The sequence below is a fragment of the Cetorhinus maximus genome, chromosome 1 (genome assembly GCF_964194155.1).
Source record: "Cetorhinus maximus chromosome 1, sCetMax3.hap1.1, whole genome shotgun sequence".
NCBI classification, from domain to species: Eukaryota; Metazoa; Chordata; class Chondrichthyes; order Lamniformes; family Cetorhinidae; genus Cetorhinus; species Cetorhinus maximus.
The window spans coordinates 81,176,643-81,199,494 of record NC_135879.1 but is presented as its reverse complement, the minus strand read 5'-3'; positions in this window follow the sequence as shown (position 1 = coordinate 81,199,494).

The window sequence follows — 22,852 nt, the reverse complement described above, 5'->3', positions numbered from 1 at the left end:
TAGCAACATGCAGTGATGTGTCCCCGTAGATCCTCACGTCACAGTTGTAAACGTTTGACTCCAGTCTGGCTTATGGCAGCGCGAATACTCTCTGTGAGAATGCTCCTATCATGGAGACACAGTGGAGGCCCTAATAGTCCCTCAACTGCAGGAGGATGATGACAACATGCAGTGAGGGCACTCCATAGATCTTCACATAGCCTCTGAGAATGCCTGACTTCTGTCTGGCTGAGGGCAGCTCACTTGTGCTCCTGGATCAGGGCCAAATCAGAGACGCAGCCATGAAACTTTAGACACGTCTGCCGTGTCCGCCTTCAGCACCTCAACCCTTCAGGAGCTAGTGCACAGCATCACTGGTCACAGGTGCTGGTGTGATGGGGGCCAGACCCACCTTAAAGGTGCTGAGAGCACACAGAGAGTATTAGAGAACTCTGTGGCGCCTGCCCACTACATTCTGACAGCAATGACCAGCACTGCTGAGGTGCAGGCATCAGTAACGTTTCCAAGGAATGTGAGGCTGGACCATCACTTTGGTCTGAAGGCTGCACAGAGCATAGGGAAGAGGTCCTGGACTGAGACACCTGCCTTTATCTTGTGCAGAAAGGTTTGACATCTGAGTGACAAGAACACTGCTCATCAGAACAAGGAGGCAGAGGCAGGGAGACATTCTTAGGAGTTTATTCACAATAGTGAACAGTATGTACAAGTGATCAACGCCTGTGGCTAGGCTGTGCAACTACTTTTACCTAACTTCCCTAACCCTGCCGCTACGGTGCTCCCCGAACATCCACAGTGGAGGTGGAGGCAGCCTGCTGACTGTGAAGCCCCGTCTGTGATGACTTTGGCAGGTTTACTCTGGAGGGCTGAGGCTTGGAGGGCCAGGCCTGCTTTCGGAGTCCTGCTGTGAGGCAGTGGCACCTTCCTCGGCCTGTGAAGCTCGATCTGCAGAAGTCACAGGAAGAGGGGTTCGGATGGGCCGTCACTCCCAGAGTCACCTGCCGATCTTCCTCCTTATGGGTGCCCGAGGGCCCCTGGCTGACTCCATGAGCGGAAGGGGTAGCTGGAGTGAGATCGAGCTGCCCAGCACCCCGCTCACGTACACTGTTGGAGGACAATTATGGCATCAGCGATGGAGTTGAGCCCGCGCAGCAGTGCAGGAGTGAAGTCCTGGACCAAGGTCTCCATGGCGGCCACCATCCTGCCAGTGTTGGCCTCAGTGCGTTGGCATGCTGGCACTATCGCCTCAGCTTGAAGGTGGACAGACTCCTCCATCGTGCCTTGCAATCTGAGGGGTGCAGCAGACGTCTCTCCCTGATGTTCCCGAGCTGCCTTTGCAGCTCCAGCAACTGTGACGTGACCGGGTCCAGAGGCTCATCATCTGACTTGGACTCAGCAATGTTCTGGCCTCCAGCAATCCCCCGAGCGCCGGACACCTGGTAAGTCCCTGCCTCTGCCTGCTGTGGATCAGACAGTGTGATGTGCTCACCAGATTGTGACCCCAAGGCTACTCTAAAGCTAGGTCCCACTGACGTGTGTGTCTCTGCGCTGCTGGAGGGTGTGGGTGAGCGCTGTGATGGGACTTCAGGGAGGGTGACTCCAGATTCCTCTTCGGAGGTTTCTTCGGAGCTTGATTGGAGGCTCTGGGTCGTGGAGTCTGTCGGCTGCTTCCCAGATGTGCCTGCGGAAGCAAGGGGAGCTAATTAGTGCATGGCAGTGGCCTGTGAAAGAGGACACATCACTCACGGCATGGTTATCTGATGGATGTTGCACAGCTGGATCCTCACTTGGTGGAGCAGCGCTGACCTCACTGTCAGCACAGGAATGGTCCAGATCCTCGCTGGCCAACTGGGTGGCTCTGTTTTCGAACTCTGTCAGAACTTTGAATTCCAGCATCCCTCCACCTGTCTGCAACCTTTCCCTCCTGTTGTGAGCCAGTTTGTCCAGCATGGATAGAGATGGGGAGAGTTTATCAGGACGCCTGCTGAGCCAGATGATAAGTATGCCTGGCCTGTGTGGGTGGTGAGTGGTCCCATGGACCAGATAAGGGCAATGACAGTGTGTGTGAAAGAGTGAATGGTAATGTCCTTTACACTGGCAGTGAGTGAGGGCCCTGCGAATGTGGAATGGGTTTATGAGTGCGTGAGTTGGGAGTGATGAAAAGAGTGACTTACCCTGGTGGAACGGAGGAGATCATTCATCCTTTTGCGGCACTGGGTGGTTGTCCCCTGCTGCAGGGCACTCGTGCTGACCACCGCTGCCACCGCCTTCCAAGCGGGTTGGTGACATTGCTACCCATCTTGCAGTTGGGTGGTGGTACAGCACATCTCGACCGGCCTCCACGGCATCCAGCAGTCGCTCAGAGGACCCGTCGCTGAAGCAGGGAGCTGAAGTCTTTTTGCCTTTGCTGGCCATGTCTCCCAAGCAGCGGTGGTGAGCTGGTGGCAATGAGCGCTTTGCTGACAGCTGCCTTTTAAAGATGGCAGCCGGCCTGATGCAACAGCGAGGTGATGGCGAGTGGGCGAATGAGAGCCCGCCCACCATGGAAACAGTGTGTTTTGCTGGAGTGAATATATAATAAGGCGGACTCGGGAAGATATGGTGTGAAAACTCGCCATTTTCATTGGCGGGTAGGACTCCATTTTACCCGCCCACTACCGCACTTAGTGCAATTCTGGGAATATTCCGCCCAAGGTGTTTCCAAGAACCTCTGTGTGCCACATTCATTCAGAATTTACAAGCTTATTAAACATGTACTGTTGTCAAAAATTGTGATGAGCTGGATTTCTTTGTTCTTCTGTGTGTCTAATATCACTTTTATACACACACCTTTCATTAGCAGTTAGCCTAACAAGGAAGAGTCATCATAGAGGTTATTTGTTTAAAGTCAGCATATATTGCAATCAGGGAAACCTGCGTTCTCACTACCTGCTTTTGGAGGAGTGAGTAGGAATGAGGGAAGGAAAGGTAGATTCATGTTCAGGTGAGTGACAGTGGAGTAAAGGAAACGGGGGAATAAAGGGATTGCATGGATAGTTCCAAGGAGGGGAGGTAAGAAAAGCATTGGGAGTAATTAGGAATAATCAGAAGGTGAAGAGGTAAGCAAGGGAAAGGAGGCACAATGGGAGTGAGGGATTGGGAGGAGGCACAAATGGTGGTGGAGTTAAGGGAAAAGGGGCCACTAAGGTTTCATGACTACCCATGCCCGAAGCTCCAGCCATAGACTGCTCCTTCCTCTGTCACAACATGACATGGCATCTGTCATCTCACATGTAACCGATAAGAAGAAATTAGAAGCAGAAGGTGACATAGAGAGAAACAAAGAAAAAGCAAGAAAGAAACAGAGGAAAAAGGGAGAAAGAAGTAGGAGGAAATAAGAAAGTTTTGCATTTATATAGCACCCTTCACAACCACCAGACATCTCAAAGCACTTTATAGCCAATGAAGTACTTTTGAAGTGTAGTCACTGTTGTAATGTCGGAGAAGGGAGATAAGTAAACTGCAACAAAGGGCTTAATTTTCACTCCCGAGTCAGGAAAACTCCCAACTGCGCAAACCTGACTCGGGAGGAAGTGCCTTGGATATTCAGATTTTTGTTTCAGGTGAGGTGGGTGTTAGCGGGAGTTGGGCCCACTGCCCCTGGAAACAGTGCAGTGGCAGCCACAGGGCTTGCCGGGTGCCAAGGCAGGCTGTTTAAAAGGCCCACCTCAGTGCTCTGGGACTTAGTCCCTTATGTAAAAAAAAACAATAAAACCAAAAACAGCCCTTTAGCCCTCACCCCCCACACACTCCCCATTCCCCGTCTATGTTAACTCATGCCAACTCATGATCCTCATCCACTGCACCCCCCACCCCAACCCCCAAACCCCATCCCCACCCCCAATGGCCACTCATGCCACGCGTGAAATTCAGGCTTATGGCATTTCTGGGAGTATTTTTGCTGTTTTATGCGCTAATTTGCTTATCATTAATCCTGTGCTCACAGTTGTTTCTTTAATGGAAATTCTATCAAAGCGCAGCAGAAGGTATTCAAGTGGCAAGCACCATCTCACATAGGCACCATTTTGTTTCCAAGGCCTGAATTTTATGTTCCGAGGTCAGGCTTGCCCCTGACCTGAACGCACGTGAAATTGCACGAGATGACATCTGGCGTGCATCCCAAAATTATCGTGCGTGCATGCGAGCAATATCCAGGTCAGCAGGGGCGTGTGGGAGTCGGAACTGCACCCGCTGACAATTAAAGGCCAGTTAAGAAGCCAATTATATTCGATTTTATGTTGCCTGCGTGATTCCCCGCACGGCACAAGGGAAAACTGGGCAGGCATTCTGCCCATTTTTAACAAATTGTCATCCAAGGGCGGGATAAAAAGGGTCTGGAGCATTGCCATTGTGAGTAGTGCGGAGTTTAGTTGATAGTTTGTTGCTGATTGCTTAGTCAAACTTAACAGCTTTATCCCTGTTTTGAGCTTCAGTCTGTGCATTGCTAGCCTTCATTTCAGGACTTATTGGCATCTCCAAGGCCCCTGGAGGATTTATATCATGTGGACTTTTCCAGTCACCAGATAGCTTTCTGTTTCTCTGGTAATGAGGATTGTGTACTCCACTGGTGGTAACTCCTCTGAGGAGGAAGAGAGGGGCAGAAGGGAGAGGAGGCCAGGTGTCTGTAGTCAGCATCTAAAGGAGAGACCTGTGGGAGGAGAGGTGCAGGGGGAGCAGGCCCAGCAGGGAGTCCAAGGTGGAAGGGGCCACAGAAGATGTCACTTTCCTGCTGCCAGAGTGTACAGGCAGTGAAGCAGCTACCTCAACATGTTGGAGGTGTAGTGCCAAAGGATGCGCCGTCTCTCCAGGGAGACTGCGACTTCCATATGTCAAATGATTGAGTCTGACATCATGTCCAACTGTGTGGGTGGACACCCCGTGCCAGTGGCCCTGAAGGTCACGGTGGCCCTCAACATATATGCCTCCGGCTCTTTGAAGGGTCAGTGAGGGATCTGTGTGGAGTGTCCCAATCAGCTGCCCACAGTTACATGAAGCTGGTGACTGAGGTTCCGTTCAGGCAAGTCATGACATTTATTCATTTCTGAACAAGGGGGCCCGTGCTTTCTTGGTCAGGTGCGGTGGCCTCTTACCGTTCCCGAGGATGAGGATGTCCTACCTGGCACTGACCTCCTCCACAAGGCTTCCCGGGTACTCATCGAAGAACGGGGGGAGTGCCCACACGATACAGGATTTGCCCTCCAGCCTGGCCTGCCCAACAGGTGTAGATGCCATTGCAGCTCCAAAAAAAATGTTTTGTCAAATAACTCCAAAGCTACAAAGTGTCCGCTGGTAGCCTTCAGGGAGCTGCCTCTGCTGCTTTTAAGTCCCCCACCAGGTCGCCATTGGACCTGGTGCCCGACAGGCTCCCGCCTCTGCCCAGCCCCTCCAACCTTTGAGCAAACGTGTTTCATGCTGGGTGGCCCTTAATTGGCCACCCATTGCAAAATCGCATTGGAAACGCAATCTCACCCAAGAGTGGATTATATGTTCACTTCTGGGCCCACTGATTTGGTGCGCTTGCCTAGCATGAAATTCAGGCCCAGGTCTTTTCCAGTTATTAATTAAGCTAGTGGCGGACCATAGGCATCAGAATAAAAACAATGAAGAGAAAATTTTACTGATATAGAGATGATGATGATGATGATGATGACGACCATGATAACTCTTCATTAAAATGGTCTGACGATCATGGTTTCCACACAATTGGCTAATTAAGTACTATGTGGTAATTATGGCTTTATTTAGTGTGCAATGTGCCTTTAAGAGTAATACTTGTTGAGGAAGATCACATGATCTGTAGTAACCAATAGGAGAGTAGCGCGGGCTACCTCTGCAGTCAGTGTAAATATAGACCTGAATATTGCTGTCGGCGTGCGGGGACGGGTGTGCGTCCCGACGTCAGCACGCAACATTTAGGTAGGATGAGGTTTCCTGAAGGTTTTATAAAATAATTAATTAAATTTTGGACAATTCACAAACATGTCCCAGCTCATGTGACACTGTTACATGATGGGACATGTTTAATTAATTTTTTCCCTCCTTTATCAAAAGGTTTTACTATCAACTTAATCTTCCTGAGGCAACTCTGTGTCTCAGGGAGATTTCTGTGCTCTTTTGCGCGCATGCGTGAAAGAGCTCAGGCCCCAACTCTCCCTCCTCCCCCGCCCGCACAGGTACTGGCCATGCGTCACACTGGGCAGGCCAAGTGAGGCCTGCCCACATAAAATGGTGGCACGCAGCCAATTGTGGGCAGCGATTGGCTCTGCGCCCAGACCGCCCGTCATAGGTAAGATGCAGCCCATTGAGTTGGAGTTGAAAGCACACGGTGTAGTTGCTGTTGAGTATATTGTAAATAAACTTAAAGTTTCCACCCAATATGTGTGTGCTGATCAACTCTATCATTAATAGCACAACTTGGCAACCCTACAACAAACTGGTGATGAGGATAAAACAGGATTGAACAGAAGAAATCAAGTTAGAAAGAAATCGGCACTGTACCTCGCCCAGTGATTGTAAGTGGCAAGCTGCGTTAGAATTGAAGAAGTTATCCTCTCTCAAAATGCTACAATTTAGGAGAATTGATCCTTTTAAACCAACCACAGACAATTGGCCTTGTTGTGGTAGCTTTGACAAACGGACCACAGGGGGCTCAGGTACAGGTTGCGATCATTTATTCAAGCAATTGCAAGCAGAGACCCACCTCAAGCAGCTTGAGGTAGCACTCTGCTAAATTACAAGTGTTCAGCATATTTATACATTGCTAGTCACGTACAAGAACATTTTTCAGATTCCAATCTCGTCAACATATAGGTTTACATTAAACAGACATCTCTGGTAACAGGCACATGCATCGTATGTCCCTATTTTCATCCAGTCAGAGACCTTCCCTCCTATCTAAACTAGGACCATCTGTTCTTTCCCTATCTGCTAAAAACAGGCTCAATCTTAGTTGTTTTTCAACTTAAGTCTCCAGTCTGACTCCTAGGACACCTAATCTATCTTATTTGCATTCTTCTATGTCCAGCCTGGCTCCCAGGGCCTTGCTGATGATCACAGGCCCTGAGGGTTTACAAGGTTCATATGGTGGTTTTTAAACTGTTTATGTACTTGCAGGCACAGGTTGTTTGGAGATTCAAACAGTATCACTCCCTTACAATAGATTATTACAGTACTCCTGTAGTCCCCCCTAACAGTCCCCACTTTTGGCCCTTGGCCTAGGCCAAGGTAGCCAATTACAGTATACTGTCTTCTCCCTTTACATACCGCCACCCATTGATACTGGCCAGGTATCCAGCTTTGGCACGTAAAAAGGTACTGGTCAGACCATCTGTTTCATCTAGCCCTTCAATTCAGACCTCTGACTTGCTAAATTCCTTCTCCATCCGTTAAAACTCCCCCAGCGCCACCTTTTTTGTTTCCTTCGGGTGCAGTGAATCAAGTATGTTAGATATATAATCAATATCAGCTGAAGTATAACTAGGGCATGGGAGATAATCTGAATCCAGGGCCATATCTGTACGTTTGAGCCCCAATTCCACAGATCCTCCCACCATGTGGAGGAACCTATTTGCTCAATATCATCTTTTAAGGTTCTAACCTTTTGCTGCAGTGTATAGTAAGTTCTGCATATTTGCTGAACCTGTCTCCAAATCGTGTTTAGGTGCTCTGGTAATAAGGGAATTTCATAGGAGAACTGGTTCAAATACTGTGTCAGGTTATCCTTAAGGGTCTCCATGACCTGAATAGTAGCCATTCCCCTCTTGTATATTTCGACCAGTTCTACCTTCCCCACCTTTGCTGGCACCTGTGGGTGTAGGCACACTGAATGATTGTGGATGGGGCACATCCGGTTGTTCCCGTATTGGATCTTTTGCTGCCACATGGTGATACAATATCTCCCATTCCCTGTATATGCAACATGGGTGGGTTATTTTGCAACCCATATAGTTTCCATTGTACAGTTTGCTGCTGCTTTAAATCCACACCTAGCTTCTTGCCTCTCATATATTGGATGTGCACATACTACTGCAGTGGCCTCCATACTATATCCTTCTAATGTGGTGCTAACTATATTCCCTTCTATGTTTACTGCATATGGCGGAATATCATGGTACTTAATATAGTAATCCCCCGTATCACCCCAATATTTTCTACTCTATATAATGTCCTGCCGGGTGTTGACATAGGTATAATAGGTATTACTAAGACAATGCCTATTAGCATATTATTATTCACTATACATTCAACATTCATTCTATATACACGTGTTAAACCTCTGAGCTGGCAACCAGTCAAAGTCACGATCCTTATATCGTGTAAGATTAAATAAATGTTCATTAGTTACCCATAAAAGAACTATCCCTTCATTAATCTGTCTTAAATTCTCTCGGGTTTATTCCAGTGCCCAGGATCCATAGATACTGCAAACATCATTTCTGCTTGCTTCGTCTGAAATATTTTTCCCTATCCCAATCAGTTTATTGATAGTCCCCGCATGACTTTCGAGCACGGTAGCAGGGTTTTGGATTAGCTGTGTCATGTCCTGGTCTATATTTAATTGGATGTTATGCATTCCCTGTCCCCACTCTCTAAAATTTCCTTAAGCTTAGAGCTCAAGGTTAGACCTTCTGGTCAACAGTTGCTAGGTCAATAGAATTAACCATTGATGTCCCTGTGTTGAATATCATGGCAACGTCATTCATCATGCTGCGCTTATCTCAGTTTCCTTCTAGGCCTGATCGCATCCCACCATTGAACTGAACTGCTTCAGTCATCAACTGGCCCATCAGAGCCATATAAAGTGCTCGAGTATGGGTTGAGCACCAGTGGGGCAGGGCAATACCGGATATGTTCAAGACTACGGGTGCCAGCTCATGGTGTACATTATCATACAAAACTTTATTCTGATTAACCAATACGAAACCATTCGTCGGCCCTGGATTCATAGCTGGACAAGGTGGGTTGGTTGGTGTGGTTTGAGAGGCTTCAATTGCCTCTGCTCGGACTGTGGAGATAGTCGTGGGAGGTGGCTGGGTAATGGTACCAATCTTCTCTTCTGGGCGGACCTCCAACGCCCACCTCCCATCATGTTTCCCCAAGTCGGTATATTGTTATTGTTTGGGCTACAAATGTTCCATTTCGAATCCCTGGCGTGAGAATGAGTAACCATGGTCTCTTACATTGTCAAACATGCTACATAAACATGGCTCTCTAGTTCACAGACAAAATCGAACTGCCCTGCCCATTCCTTAAGCTTAAAACACACAGTAGTTAGATTTGGGAATTTAACATAAGAGCCAACTTTCGCAAACAGCCCCCACCAACCTCTCACATGTGTCATGTCTCTGACACTTCCACACCCGATCTGAAGCAAACCTTTACTACAATTCAAAAGCACTAGTTCCCCTACTGTTACAGTTATCATTCCCCGTTGTGTGTCACATTCGGCACTGCCCGTGCTGTACCATAGTCCCTCCTGCAGTGTGGGACGAGTTGTGATCACTCCCGACCTTGTTGACAGTATCGCCATGCCCACGAGCGTTGACATTATAATTAAAATTCTGTGAACTTAAGCAGATAACCATCCCAGTGGTCACCGGTTGGTTGTTGAGGTTAGTTCTGTGGATAAAAATCAGTTAATAAATCGCTTCAATTGTGACCAGTGTTTCCAGTGCCCCTTTCCCCTAAAGTCCATGCATGCGCATGTATCGCTGCTCATGATTACCTCATACGGCCCCACCCACTTGGGTGCAAACCCAGGTTTCTCGGGGGCAACTTTGACCATAACTTTCTCCCCTATGCCAGACACTTCAGCTTGATCCGATCTGACTTCCCCTTTCAAATCCCGTGTAATCTGCTGATCCCTGGCCTCCTGCCTTAGCCCGTGAAGCTGTCTACACAGCTCCCGGACAAATTGCTTCACTCTTGCCCTCATTGGCCCCACTTCCTCACTGCCAGTTATGACGTCTCCTGTCAACCTCATCGCTCTTCCCGTCATCAACTCATATGGGGTTAACCCTGTTGTTCTGTTAGGTGTCGCCTGAAGTCCCATAAGAATGCTGGGCAATAAGTCTGCCCACCCTCATCCCGTATCCTGGATGGCCTTTGCCAATGCTCACTTTAAGGTCCTATTCATTCGTTCAGCCATGCCTGAGCTCTGTGGGTAATAGGGGACATGAAACTTCTGTTTAATTCCTCGCCACCTACATATTTCTTTGAGTACGCGCCCCGATTTATCTCGCGGAAGTAACATAGCTTCCCAAGCCGCTCACCTACCATCTGAAACCGTTCTTCATTTTCCCGTATTGTGTAATTCCACTATAGTACAGTTGTGGCTGAGCAATCCCGTATGGGGAAAGCCTCTACCCATCTTGTGAATTGATCGATAATAACCAAGCAATAGTTTTTCCCTCGGCTCAGCAGGAGGGATCTCGTAAAATCTATTTGTATCTGTTCCTAGGGACTCCTCAGCCGGGGTTGGTGCGACATACGAATTTTGATGGGCCTGCCTGAATTATGTTGGGTGCATATTAGACACTGCTGGCAATATTTAGCTACACCTCTTCCCATTCCCCGCCACCAACAGAATCTGCCCATCTGTCCTAACATGGCTTCCCTTCCATGATGAGAGCTCCCATGGTATATTCTCATAAGACTCTGTTGGATACACTGGGGTGCTACTACCATCCATGCTTTCCATTGCACCTTGCCCCTTCCACTGCTCTCACTCCTCTTTCTTAGCTTCTCTGTGCAAATCCCTTACATTCACCTCCTCTAACCCAGCCGCTGTTACCGCCACCGGATACTCTGGGCCGGTAGCTGCGGCCTCTTTAGCCGCTTTGTCTGTGCGCTGGTTGCCCAGCTCGGCGGGGTCCGCTACCTTCCGATGGGCTTTCACCTTTATTACTGCTGCTTCTAGGGGTAGGTTAGCAGCTTCTCCTAGGTCTCCAACCATCGCATCATTCTGCACCCTCTCCTCCTGACGTGACATAACCCCTGTGGCTCCAGGCAGCCATGTAATCATGTACTACCCGAAAGGCGTACCTACTGTCCGTATAAATATTAATCCTTTTTCTCTGCGCTATATGCAAAGCCTCTTTCAGTGCCACTAACTCTGCTACTTGAGCTGAAAAATTACCTGTCAATTTTCCCCTACCCAAGATCCATCCTTCTCCATCCACCATGGCCCACCCAGTGCATGGGATACCATCCACATACCTACGGGATCCATCCATGAACAGGATCAGATCCGCATCTTCTAACTCATTTTCCCTCAGTGCCTTTGGATTCTCCTCATTTATCTCCCGCGAGCAATCATGCTGGAGTTCAATAACATGTTCCTTCCCTTCTGACAGCAACCCCTCTGCTGGGTTAGTCCCTGAATCGCGAACTATTACAACTGATTTATCTCGCGGAAGTAACATAGCTTCCCAAGCCGCTCGTCTACTATCTGAAACCGTTCTTCATTTTCCTGTATTGATAATTCCACTATAGTATGTCTTGTGTGTAATACCAGGTCTCCAGTCATTACTATTGGTTCAGGGGCTCTAACAGCCCAAGATGCATAGTCAATTGCTGCTATGCACCGAGGCATCCCGCCAGCCACAGGCGACTGCTTCGTTGAAAAATACCCTACGGGTCTCATCCGATCCCCGCGCTCTTGGGTCAGCACCGCACTGTAAAACCCTCCCTCATTATGGGTATAGAGATGAAACACTTTCCCCATACAGGGCAATCCTAAGGCTGGCGCTCGAGTGAGCGCCCGTTTTAGCGCAGTACAAGCTATTTCTTGTTTCTCACTTCATTCTACACAATCCTGTGATGCTTTCCCCCCTCTGGTCAATTCCTGTATGGGTGCTGCTAACTTCGCAAAATCCTCCACGAAGGTCCTACAGTGATTAAACAACCCTAAGATTTGCCTAACCCCTCGCACACCTATGGGTCTCGGCATTCTTTCTATAGCTTCCTTCTGACTATGGGGAATCTCTCGTTTCCCTTGCGATATCACATAACCCAAGTACCACACCTCCCGTTTTCCCAACTGAGCTTTCTTTACACTTACTTTAAACCTGGCTGCTTCTAATAATTCCAAAATGTGTAACAGCGCCCCTATGTGTCCTTTTGCCGTTTCTGAGGCAATCAAAAGATTGTCCACATATTGGATCACTACACTGCCCTCATCTAGTTCTGTGTGACTCAAAGTATCGCACATTACCCGGTGAAAAATAGCCGGACGATTGTGGAAACCCTGTGGCAAGCGAATCCAAGTGTATTGTCTGTGCCCTATCGTGAAGGTGAGTTTGTTCTGGGATTCCTCATCCAACGGTATTGCCCAAAACCCATTTGCTATATTTAGGACCGAAAAGATTGTGTGGCTTGATCATAAGTTGTTGAATATGATGGCAGGACTTGCTGCTATTGGGTGTTCTCAAGGTGTTACCTTATTTAAAGCTGTATAGTCAATTGTCAGTCAATATGACCCATCCAGTTTCTGAACGGGCTAAATAGGGGAATTGGTGGTGGACTGGGTCCTCCTCACTATCCCGTCCTGCTCTAGACTCTATATGATGTCCCACACTGCACTGTGTGCCTCTGATTAAATGGGATATTGTTTCCTCGGAGGGTGTTCTGGCCCCAGAATATGTATGGGGGTCATTTTAACCCTACCACAATCAAGTCTGTGTCGTGCCCAGACTTTGGCAACTTGCCGACATAGGATGCCCCATTGCCCATGTTGCTTCCATTGATCTGGGTTTGACTCCGTTACTGTAGCCACACCACATAGAAGAATCAGTGTTCGATTCTTCTCGAGTGGACCTTGCATAATAATATTACCGTCCTGTGGGCTGATTACTGCCTCTAATCTTTCTAAAATATCCATTCCCATAATGCTCTCTTCATTAGTTTGACCTACTCAAATCCGGATAGGGACGAAAAACCCCCCTATCTCTAAGGGAGTAACCTCACTTTGTCTCGCCCGCGTATGTACCCCACTTATTCCTGTCACCATTATGGTAACACACGTAGTTGGTAGGTCCAGGTCCGTAATTGAAATGGACACCCCGGTGTCTATTAACATTCTGCACTGCCGGCCCCCTATCAGTGCGTCAAAAAACATGCGTGGGTCTCCTGCCCTGGACATCCTGAGGGCTGGTGCTATCTATGCACGGCTTGACAAGTCCCGGAATGGCCTCCGGGCCTCGTCCACTGTCAGCAGCTGTTGACCCGGGTCAGCCTTAGTGGCTTTCTGTCTGCCCCCATTTTTGAATTTTTGAATAAAGGAGTTACATCTGCTATTTTCCAGACTCATTCCTGAATCTCAGGAATTTTGGAAAATTAAAACCACCAATCAAGCCCCGAAGAAACCATAGAAGAGGAATCCTGTAGTAATTATGGTTTTATTTAGTGTGTAATGCACCTTTAGGAATAATGCTTGTTGAGGAAGATCACATGATCTGTAATAACCAATACGAGAGTAGTGCGGGCTACCTCAGGAGTCAGTGTAGAGATAGAAAACAAAAACAGAATTACCTGGAAAAACTCAGCAGGTCTGGCAGCATCGGCGGAGAAGAAAAGAGTTGACGTTTTGAGTCCTCATGACCCTTCAACAGAACTAAGTAAAAATAGGAGAGTGGTGAAATATAAGCTGGGTTAAGGTGGGGTGGGGGTTGGGGGGAGAGAAGTTGGGGGGGGTGGCGATGGTTGTGGGGACAAGCAAGCAGTGATAGGAGCAGATAATCAAAAGATGTCACAGATAAAGGAACAAAGAGGTGTTGAAGGTGGTGATATGCGCGTGCCCCCAGTTTCATTTTATAGCGCGTGCCCCCAGTTTCATTTTATTATTACTTACCCCTCAGTGTAGAGATAGAGTTGGAGTTGAAAGCACATGTGTAGTTGTTGTTGAGTACAACGTAAATAAACTTACTGTTTCCACCCAAGAAGTGTCCGTATGTCAACTCAATCGATAGTAGCAACTCGGCCACCCTACGACAAACTGGCGATGAGGATAAAACAGGATTGAACAGAAGAAATAAAATTACGAAGAAATTGGCACTGTACCTTGCCCAGTGATTGTAGCAAGTAGCAAGCTCCATTAGAATTGAAGAAGTTGCCCTCTCTCAAAATGCTGCAATTTGGGAGAATCGATCCTTTTGAACCAGCCACAAACGATTGGTCTCAATACATAGAACGCCTCACGTTCTTTTTACAAGTGAATGAGATTACGGGGGAAGAGAAGAGGTGAGCAATCCTCTTAAGTGCTTGTGGGAGTAAAACCTATGGTTTGATTCGAAGTTTGACAGCACCCAGTGCCCCAGATTCGAAAAATTTCAATGAATTAGTGAACCTCGTGAAGGGTCACTTTCAACCAAAGCCCCCAGTCACAATGTAGAGGTTCAGGTTTAATTTGCAAAATAGTTACCCGGCTGAGGTAATTGCATGCTCCATGGTAAATCTGAAGCAGTGAATGAAATATTGTGAGTTCATTACTTCTCTAAACTACATGCTCAGAGATCATTTAGTGCGTGGTGTGAAAGAGCACTCTATTCAGAAAAGATTATTGTCCGAAGTGAATCTGGATTTCAAGAAGGTGCTAGAGATAGCACTGGACATGGAAAGCACAGTAAGGATTCAAAAGCAATACAGGGTGCGCAAAATGGCGCCATCCTCCACATCGGGTGGGAAAGGGCTCGAAAATGCAAGACACCACCGAGAAGTGGGAAACAGCCCCCGCTAGCCGAAGAATAAAGAAAAGTAACTTAGCAGCGAAATCGAAGAATAATTGCAATAGAGGTGGAAACAATCAGTCTTCTAGCGATTGGCAGTTTAAAGAAATCAAATGCTACTATTGTCATAGAAATGGACATATGATGAGACAGTGCAAGGCCAGATTCAAGCAGGCTTGTAAACAAAAGAAGACCACCAATGAAATCTACAGTGTAGAAGAGCCTGAAGCAACAAATCCAGACATTTGCTCGTTGCTTAATCTGAAAGTTGGAAAGACAGAACTAATAACTGTCAGAGTGAAAGTAAATGGCAAACCTGTTAGAATGGAAGTGGACATGAGACTTCCACTACAGTAATTGGGGTACATACCTTCATATATCTGAATAATGGGGAGCATCAATTAAGTTTAGAAGAAACAGCTGCCAAACTCAAAACACATATGGGTGAAGACATTCAAGTAAAAGGCATAAGCAGAGTAACTGTCTATTATGGAAGCCAATCGGCAAAACTACCAGTGTTGAGAGGCAGAGGATCAAGCCTCCTAGGGTGAAATTGGCTAAGGGAAATCAACCTTGAGTGGCCACTGAGATTCCAAAGGAAAGCTCGAAGTGTTCTTGTTTTGAAAAAGGGGTGTGTAAGGTCTCAATAACATGAAGAAATGCAGGCTGTCTTCAGCCAAATCTGGAAGAACAGCAGAAGAAACTCGAAGATACCCTGCTTGTGACAGAGTCTGAGACAAGGTGAGCAAACTTCGAAAGGAAAAAGAAAACCTGTTGAAAGATCTTCACACACGACAAGATTCCCTCAGGTCAAAGTTTGTACCTCTGGAAAAGTCTGAAGAGAAACAGAAAGAATTCAGCACTTCTCTGAACAAACTGAAGAATGAGTTGGCAGAGAAGGCACAACAATGTTCAATTTTCCAGGAGGCAGCAAACAAATACCAAAAAGAAACAGAAGAGCTGAAGAATCAGGTAAATGAAGCCAAAGAGGTTTTGGAAACAAAAGTTACAGAATTTCCCAAGAAGCAGATAGATAATGAAATTTTGGGACACTCAGCCACTAAGCTCAGACAAGCTGAGCTTGCATCTGAGAGAAGTCTGGCCAATGGTGAAGTCAAAAAGAAGGCCGAGGTTAAAGTCTGCACTAGAAAGAAGGCGGCACGTAGAAAGAAGATACAGAAATACTTATAGAGCTTTAATTCTGGCAGCATACGAATACACTTTTGTGCTTGTACATAGGCCTGGCAATCAAATTGCAAACGCCGATGCACTTAGTCATTTGACTTCACAATAAAATGATGAGCATGTCCCAGTTCCACAGGAACTTGTTTTACTGTTAAATTTCTTAGATCTCTCGCCGATACGAGCTCAACAGATCAGAGACTGGACAAGTCGGGACCCAGTCCTATTCTCAGGTACGAGAACAAGTACTACATGGTTGGTCACAGGAGCTGGTAGCTGATGAAATGAAACCGTACTTTAACAGAAGACATGAAATAACCAGCCAGGATGGCATCTTATTGTGGGGAGCACGAGTGATAGTTCCTCCAAAAGGAAGGGAGCCACTTTTAATTGAACTACGCAGTGCCCATCCAGGAATTTCCTGAATGAAGACCATAGCATGCAGCTATCTATGGTGGCCTGGGTTGGATGGTGAAAGAGAGAGTTTAGTAAAGCACTGTGTGCAATGTCAGCACTGCAGAAGTTGCCAGTGATAGCTCCGTTACACCCTTGGGAGTGGTCAGGTAGACCCTGGGTGCAGTTACACATTGACTATGTTGGACCTTTCCTGGAAACATTGTTTCCACTCATTGTTGATGTCTATTCAAAATGGTTGGACGTATATGAGGTGAAGTCACCAACATCGGCCAGTACAATTGAGAAACTATGTCAAAGTTTTTCCATTCACAGACTACTAGAAGTAGTCATTTCTGATAATGACACAATATTTATGAGTGCTGAGTTTCACTGGCTTATCAGCCTCAATGGTATCACTCATGTAAAAACTGCACCGTACCACCCTTCCTCAAATGGACTGGCTGAAAGGACGGTTCAAACGTTCAAGGTAGGCATGAAAAAGCTAACTGGTGAATCCTCAGCAACCAAGCTAGCACGCTTTCTTTTTCATTACAGGACTACTCCTCACACAACAACAGGTGTCACACCTGCAGAGTTATTGTTGAAACGCCATCTCAGGACAAGATTGAGCTTAATGTTGAATTTAGAAGGGAAGGTGGAAAGGAGTCAGGGAAGCCAGAAAACTAGACACGACTGGCATGGTCACAAGAGGAAATTTACAGTGGGATAGCCGGTATATGTGAAGAACTTCGGATAAGGATCAAAGTGGTTATCGGGTGAAATAAGTGTGGTGACTGGATCTTTATCTTACCACTTGGAGGTGAGAGGCCGAATCATCCATAAACATGTGGAACCTTTAAGGAAGAGAGAGACAAATCACCAAGATTTGGTTCCACCTGTGATCATGACCGGGTCTACAATGTGTCGCAGGAAAGTTGATCGGACCCTGGATAGTGTGTCTGCAGGTGTTTGATGTTTCCTTTGAGCTTATACTATCTCATATGCAATTCCCATGAGATGCAAACAGAATCTCTGAATTATGGGGGGCATCTTTGCAAGTTCCTTCTCGTGTAACAGTGAGACCAATGGTTTATGATCCATTTCAATGGTGACTTTCAGGCCAACAATGTAGTCAGAGAACTTCTCACAAGCCCACATGACTGTGAGAACTTCTTTTTCGATAACTCCATGATTGCTTCTACACAGGCCTCTGTCCAATCCACAACTGACCCTAGTCTCAGGTCATATGTCTCTTTACATCACACTGTTGGCAGTACCGTTTCCCAGTCCCACATTAACCCTTGCTATGCCAGATACCTTTTTACGACATTCAGCTCCAAAGTAGCAGTGCTGGTGTCACACCAGCAGTACACACTGAAAACACCTCATTTTGTTCACTTTGCAAACTGCTGGCAGACGCTTCTTGTGCATGCATTACCTTGCTCACCAAATTGGAGTCCAGTGCGACTGGTACCAGAAGTGTGTGCACATACCTTGAGAGTTACTTTGTAGCCAGAAAAAAGCTATTGCTAAAGAACCAAATTTTATGGCCTTAGTCTGTTATTGTTGGCCTGTAGCATCATTGGTTTAGGAGCTAAAATAAAATATGTTTACATCTTTGTGCTTTTTCTTTATTACCTCAATTTCATATCACTAAAGGATAGTCTCAAATATTTATTGACAGAAATTTATATTTTGTGATTGAGCAAAGTTTTTTTTAAGAATGTGCCGTTTTAACTGCCATTTTGTTCTCTCTTTGGAATCCTTAGAACAGTACTCATTCACTGAAGAGTGAAAGTTATAAGACTGGGCAGATAAGCCATGTACAGATTTATGAATACTCCACTCTTGAGACAACTAATACATGTGTAAATTTTGTTTGAGGAGATTCAATGTCTAACTTTTCTCTATAATGTTAACCTTGGCACAGTGGCGGCTAACCTGCCTGACAGACGGAAGGTCATTGTTCATAGCTCTCCTCCAGGGAACATAATCCAGGCTGGCTTCAGTACTGCATATTTAGAGGTTCTTCATTTTAGATCAAATGTTAAATTGAAGCCCTGAGCACCTCATTTTAGGGTGGCTATAAAATATTCAATTTTTGTAAGATATGACAGGAGCTTCCTTATTATCCTACCAGCATTTATCCCTTAACCAACATCACTGAAACTATCTAACTACTTTTGTAGCACCTTGCTATGCACGATTTGGATAGTTACAACAGTAACTATGGAAATCTCAATTTTAGTGTGTACTTAACTGTTTATGTGCTGTGCCTATAAAGATCTAGTCAGACAGATTTTCTTGGTTAACAAAAGGATTTGTTCTATCACTCTAAAAAAACTGACCCAGATAAAATATTAAAATTCTCCCGCAAACACACATGCGCACACACACTTGAAAACCAGACACATAAATACAAAAGAGGGTAGGGGAGGATAGATTTAGCCATATAAGAGTTCGTTAAAAAAAAATAAATTCACAGTTTGTAGCTTGCTGTCTTGTCCGGCTGCAGGTGGGATCCGATGGTCTTATTGCTTCTGACTTAGGTAGATGACTGAGTTCATTGTTCCTATGGAGATGCAGCTGTGGAGGCGAATTTTTTCTTTTAAAAAATCTTTGTCTACTGCAGAATGGAGTCACAGCTATATTAGTAGACAGGGCTCAGCTTTTAACTGGAGAGAGAGAGAGACAGAGTGTGGCGGGGGATGGGAAGAAGAGGCTTTCTTTCACTCAACTGCTGCTGGTTTTTTGCCCCAAACAAGCACGTGCTTCAAACACACACAAAAAGCTTGGTTGGCCACATGACCTCTCTCCAACTGCCAGTATTTCAAAAAATAATTCTATTTTCCAATGATATCTCAATTAGCTCCTCTGGGGAGCTTTCTTTGAGCAAAATCCAGGTCTTTAATCCAAGAAATTAACCTTTTAATGGTTCATCTTCAATTGTTAAATACTGTGGATGTCTCCATAAATATCTTTGATTTGATAAGACAAGACAGTTGTTTACAAATCCGCAGGGAAGCCATTGTCTATAATGGAATTCATAGACTTGTTATCTTAGATGTAGTTAGATTTGCTCATCTTGCTGCAGATTTGAAATCACTTTAGTCTGTCTCAATGAAAACCTGACTTTTTAAATAAAAGCAAAAAACTGCGGATGCTGGAAATCCAAAACAAAAATAAAAATACCTGGAAAAACTCAGCAGGTCTGGCAGCATCTGCAGAGAGGAACACAGTTAACGTTTCGAGTCTGTATGACTCTTCGACAGAACTAAGTAAAAATAGAAAAGAGGTGAAATATAAGCTGGTTTAAGGGGATGGGGTGGGACAGGTAGAGCTGGATAGAGGGCCAGTGATAGGTGGAGATAGCCAAAAGATGTCATAGACAAAAGGACAAAGAGATGTTGAAGGTGGTGATATTATCTAAGGAATGTGCTAATTAAGGGTAGAAAGCAGGACAAGCAAGGTACAGATAGCCCTAGTGGGGGTGGGGTGAAGGGAAGTGATCGAAATAGGCTAAAAGGTAGAGATAAAATAATGGATGCAAATACATTTATAAATAATGGAAATAGGTGGGAAAAGAAAAATCTATATAAATTATTGGAAAAAAAAGAGGGGGATCGGAAAGGGGGTGGGGATGGAGGAGAGAGTTCATGATCTAAAATTGTTGAACTCAATATTCAGTCCGGAAGGCTGTAAAGTGCCTAGTCGGAATACGAGGTGCTGTTCCTCCAGTTTGCGTTGAGCTTCACTGGAACAATGCAGCAGGCCCCTCACACCTTCCTCTCCCTCCCAGAACCATGATAGGGTCCCCCTTGTCCTCACTTATTACCCCACCAACCTCCTCATTCAAAGGATCATCCTCCGCCATTTCCGCCAACTTCAGCATGATGCCACCACCAAACACATCTTCCCTTCACCCCCCCGGCGGCATTCTGCAGGGATTGTTCCCTCCGGGACACCCTGGTCCACTCCTCCATCACCCCCTACACCTCAACACCCTCCCACGGCACCTTCCCATGCAACCGCAGAAGGTGCAACACCTGCCCCTTTACTTCCCCTCTCCTCTCCGTCCAAAGGCCCAAACACTCCTTTCAAGTGAAGCAGCATTTTACTTGCACTTCCCTCAATTTAGTCTACTGCATTCGTTGCTCCCAATGCGGTTTCCTCTACATTGGAGAGACCAAACACAGACTGGGTGACCGCTTTGCAGAACACCTTCGGTCTGTCCACAAGCATGACCCAGACCTCCCTGTCGCTTGCCATTTCAACACTCCACCCTGCTCTCATGCCCATATGTCCATCCTTGGCCTGCTGCATTGTTCCAGTGAAGCTCAACGCAAACTGGAGGAACAGCACCTCATCTTCCGTCTAGGCACTTTACCTTCCGCAGGAGGCCCATCAGTCTCACCACTCCAGCTTGGGAGATGGTGGCAGGAGTGGTCAGTGCCAATGCTGCACACAGCTCAGCCATCCAGTGCATTAAATGAATGAATGATCTCATCTGTGCCTCCAGGATATGGCAACCATCTCATCAATCTCAACTCACCCACTCACAAGCCCATCACATATTCACTGGCATCTCACTCACTGACAGCTCAAGGGACATGACCACTCAAACTCACACACACCCTCATATCTCCATCTGGCCTCATCTCCTCTGGAGGCTGCCTCCTCAGCCCTCACCATCTTGAGGCCACTTGCACAGATCAACATGTGCCCCCACACACACCCTGGGATACCCCCCTTCCCCAGTACAGCCCTCGCTCTGCAGCTCCTTCCCTTGCCTGAGGCCACTTCTCCCACTTCCCCAAGCAAGCCCTAGTCCTGCAACTGTTGAAAAGCCACCCCTGCCTTATGGCTGATCTGGTAGGTAGAGGCCTACTTGTGAGTCCCTCTAAAAGTGATGTGGTGCTGCCTACGAAGTTTGGCACTGATGACTGCGAGTGCTGCCCGAAGCAAGGTAGGCAAACAAACCTCGAAGTCCCGAGTGAAATGCAGCTCGCCAGGTGCACATCGCTTACGTACTGTTGTGAAACAGGTCATCGTGCCAACGTGCCTGGATGATCCAGCATGGGGGGGTGATTCCTGTGAACAGGGCTTATAATGAGATGATAACGCATTGAAATTTGGTTACCGATGTGTGGCGGTCCCCCATTGATGGGTGGAGCTGACGATCGCAAACAGGTTTCACAACGGAGTAAAATGGATTTTTGGCCTTCGCACCATATTATCTGCTCACACCCACCATGATGCCAACGGGACCAGACGATTCCGCCCATGGTTACTAAAATAACTTACCATAATCCAAATGAGTCAATGAATGAGGTCTCTTGCTTTCTTGAGATGATAAAAGTTAGGCAAAGCAAGAAACACTCAGTACTTTTCTTTTGTTGCAGCCATTCTTCTCAGGTTTTTAATGTGTCACCTTTAAACGGGTGTTGAGTTGTTTTCTGTATTCATCGGTATCCCGAGTAATTCTGATACTCTATTTTGGGGGGCATTAGCACACTTCAATGCCCAATGGTTGCACTCATTTTATTGGGAAATCATATAACAACCTCTTTTAATTTAAGGGTTGGGTTTCTCTTATTTTTTCTAATCTAAATAAAACTTTGAAATAAGCTTGAGTACGTTCTCCATCTCCTGCAATTTTTCTGTCAGTGCAAAATAAGTTACATTTATACATTTAATGATAAAGATCAGGTTCTTAATTTTGTGGCGGGGTGAAGTTAAATAAGTCAGCATACATGACTCCCTCAGACACTATTTGAGATGAATTACCTTACTATCAGCAGTAGCTTATTGCAGAAGGTACAGCTCTTACAGCTTTCTGTTAGCTATAGCTGAAGGGGGTGTCACTTGGTTCACGAGTTCAAGTTGTGTACACTTTAAGAAATTAAAAATGTTTGCATATGACATGGTTTATTTTGAAGTTATATCTCACTAGGGGAAATTCGTTAATTATATAAGCCAAGTGTGCTGAGCTGTATGATGAAAGATCACCACCAGGAGTTACAGCACAGCATGTTTTCCAGTCTCAGTCTTACTATCAATGGCGCCAAGTATATAGGCTGGAGGCTTCTCTGCAGGGAAGGAAGATGAGACACTGTCGGTCACTCAAACACCCATGGACAGCCAGTTTCAGTTCAGTACTAGCAGGGACTTAGCAGCAGGTCTCCAGCCCATACTCTCAGTGTGGAATGAAAACAAAAAAAGGGATGGAAGGGAAGAAAATGAAATAACTTGTATAACATCACAATTTTGATTACAAGAAAGTACAAGGTAATAAAATAAAGTTAATTTATGAATTATAAACACTGTAAAGAAACCGTGCTGCCATATTGGTCAGCTTTCAGAAGTCTCAGTTCTGGGAACAGCCTGTTTTGAAAATTCTGTAGCAAAAGTCACCACACTGGTCAACAACAAAATTTTGTATTGGATAAATCGTTGTTCGTGCTGCAGTTCAAGTTTTTATAATACAGGCTTCTGAACTTTACCTCATTTTATTA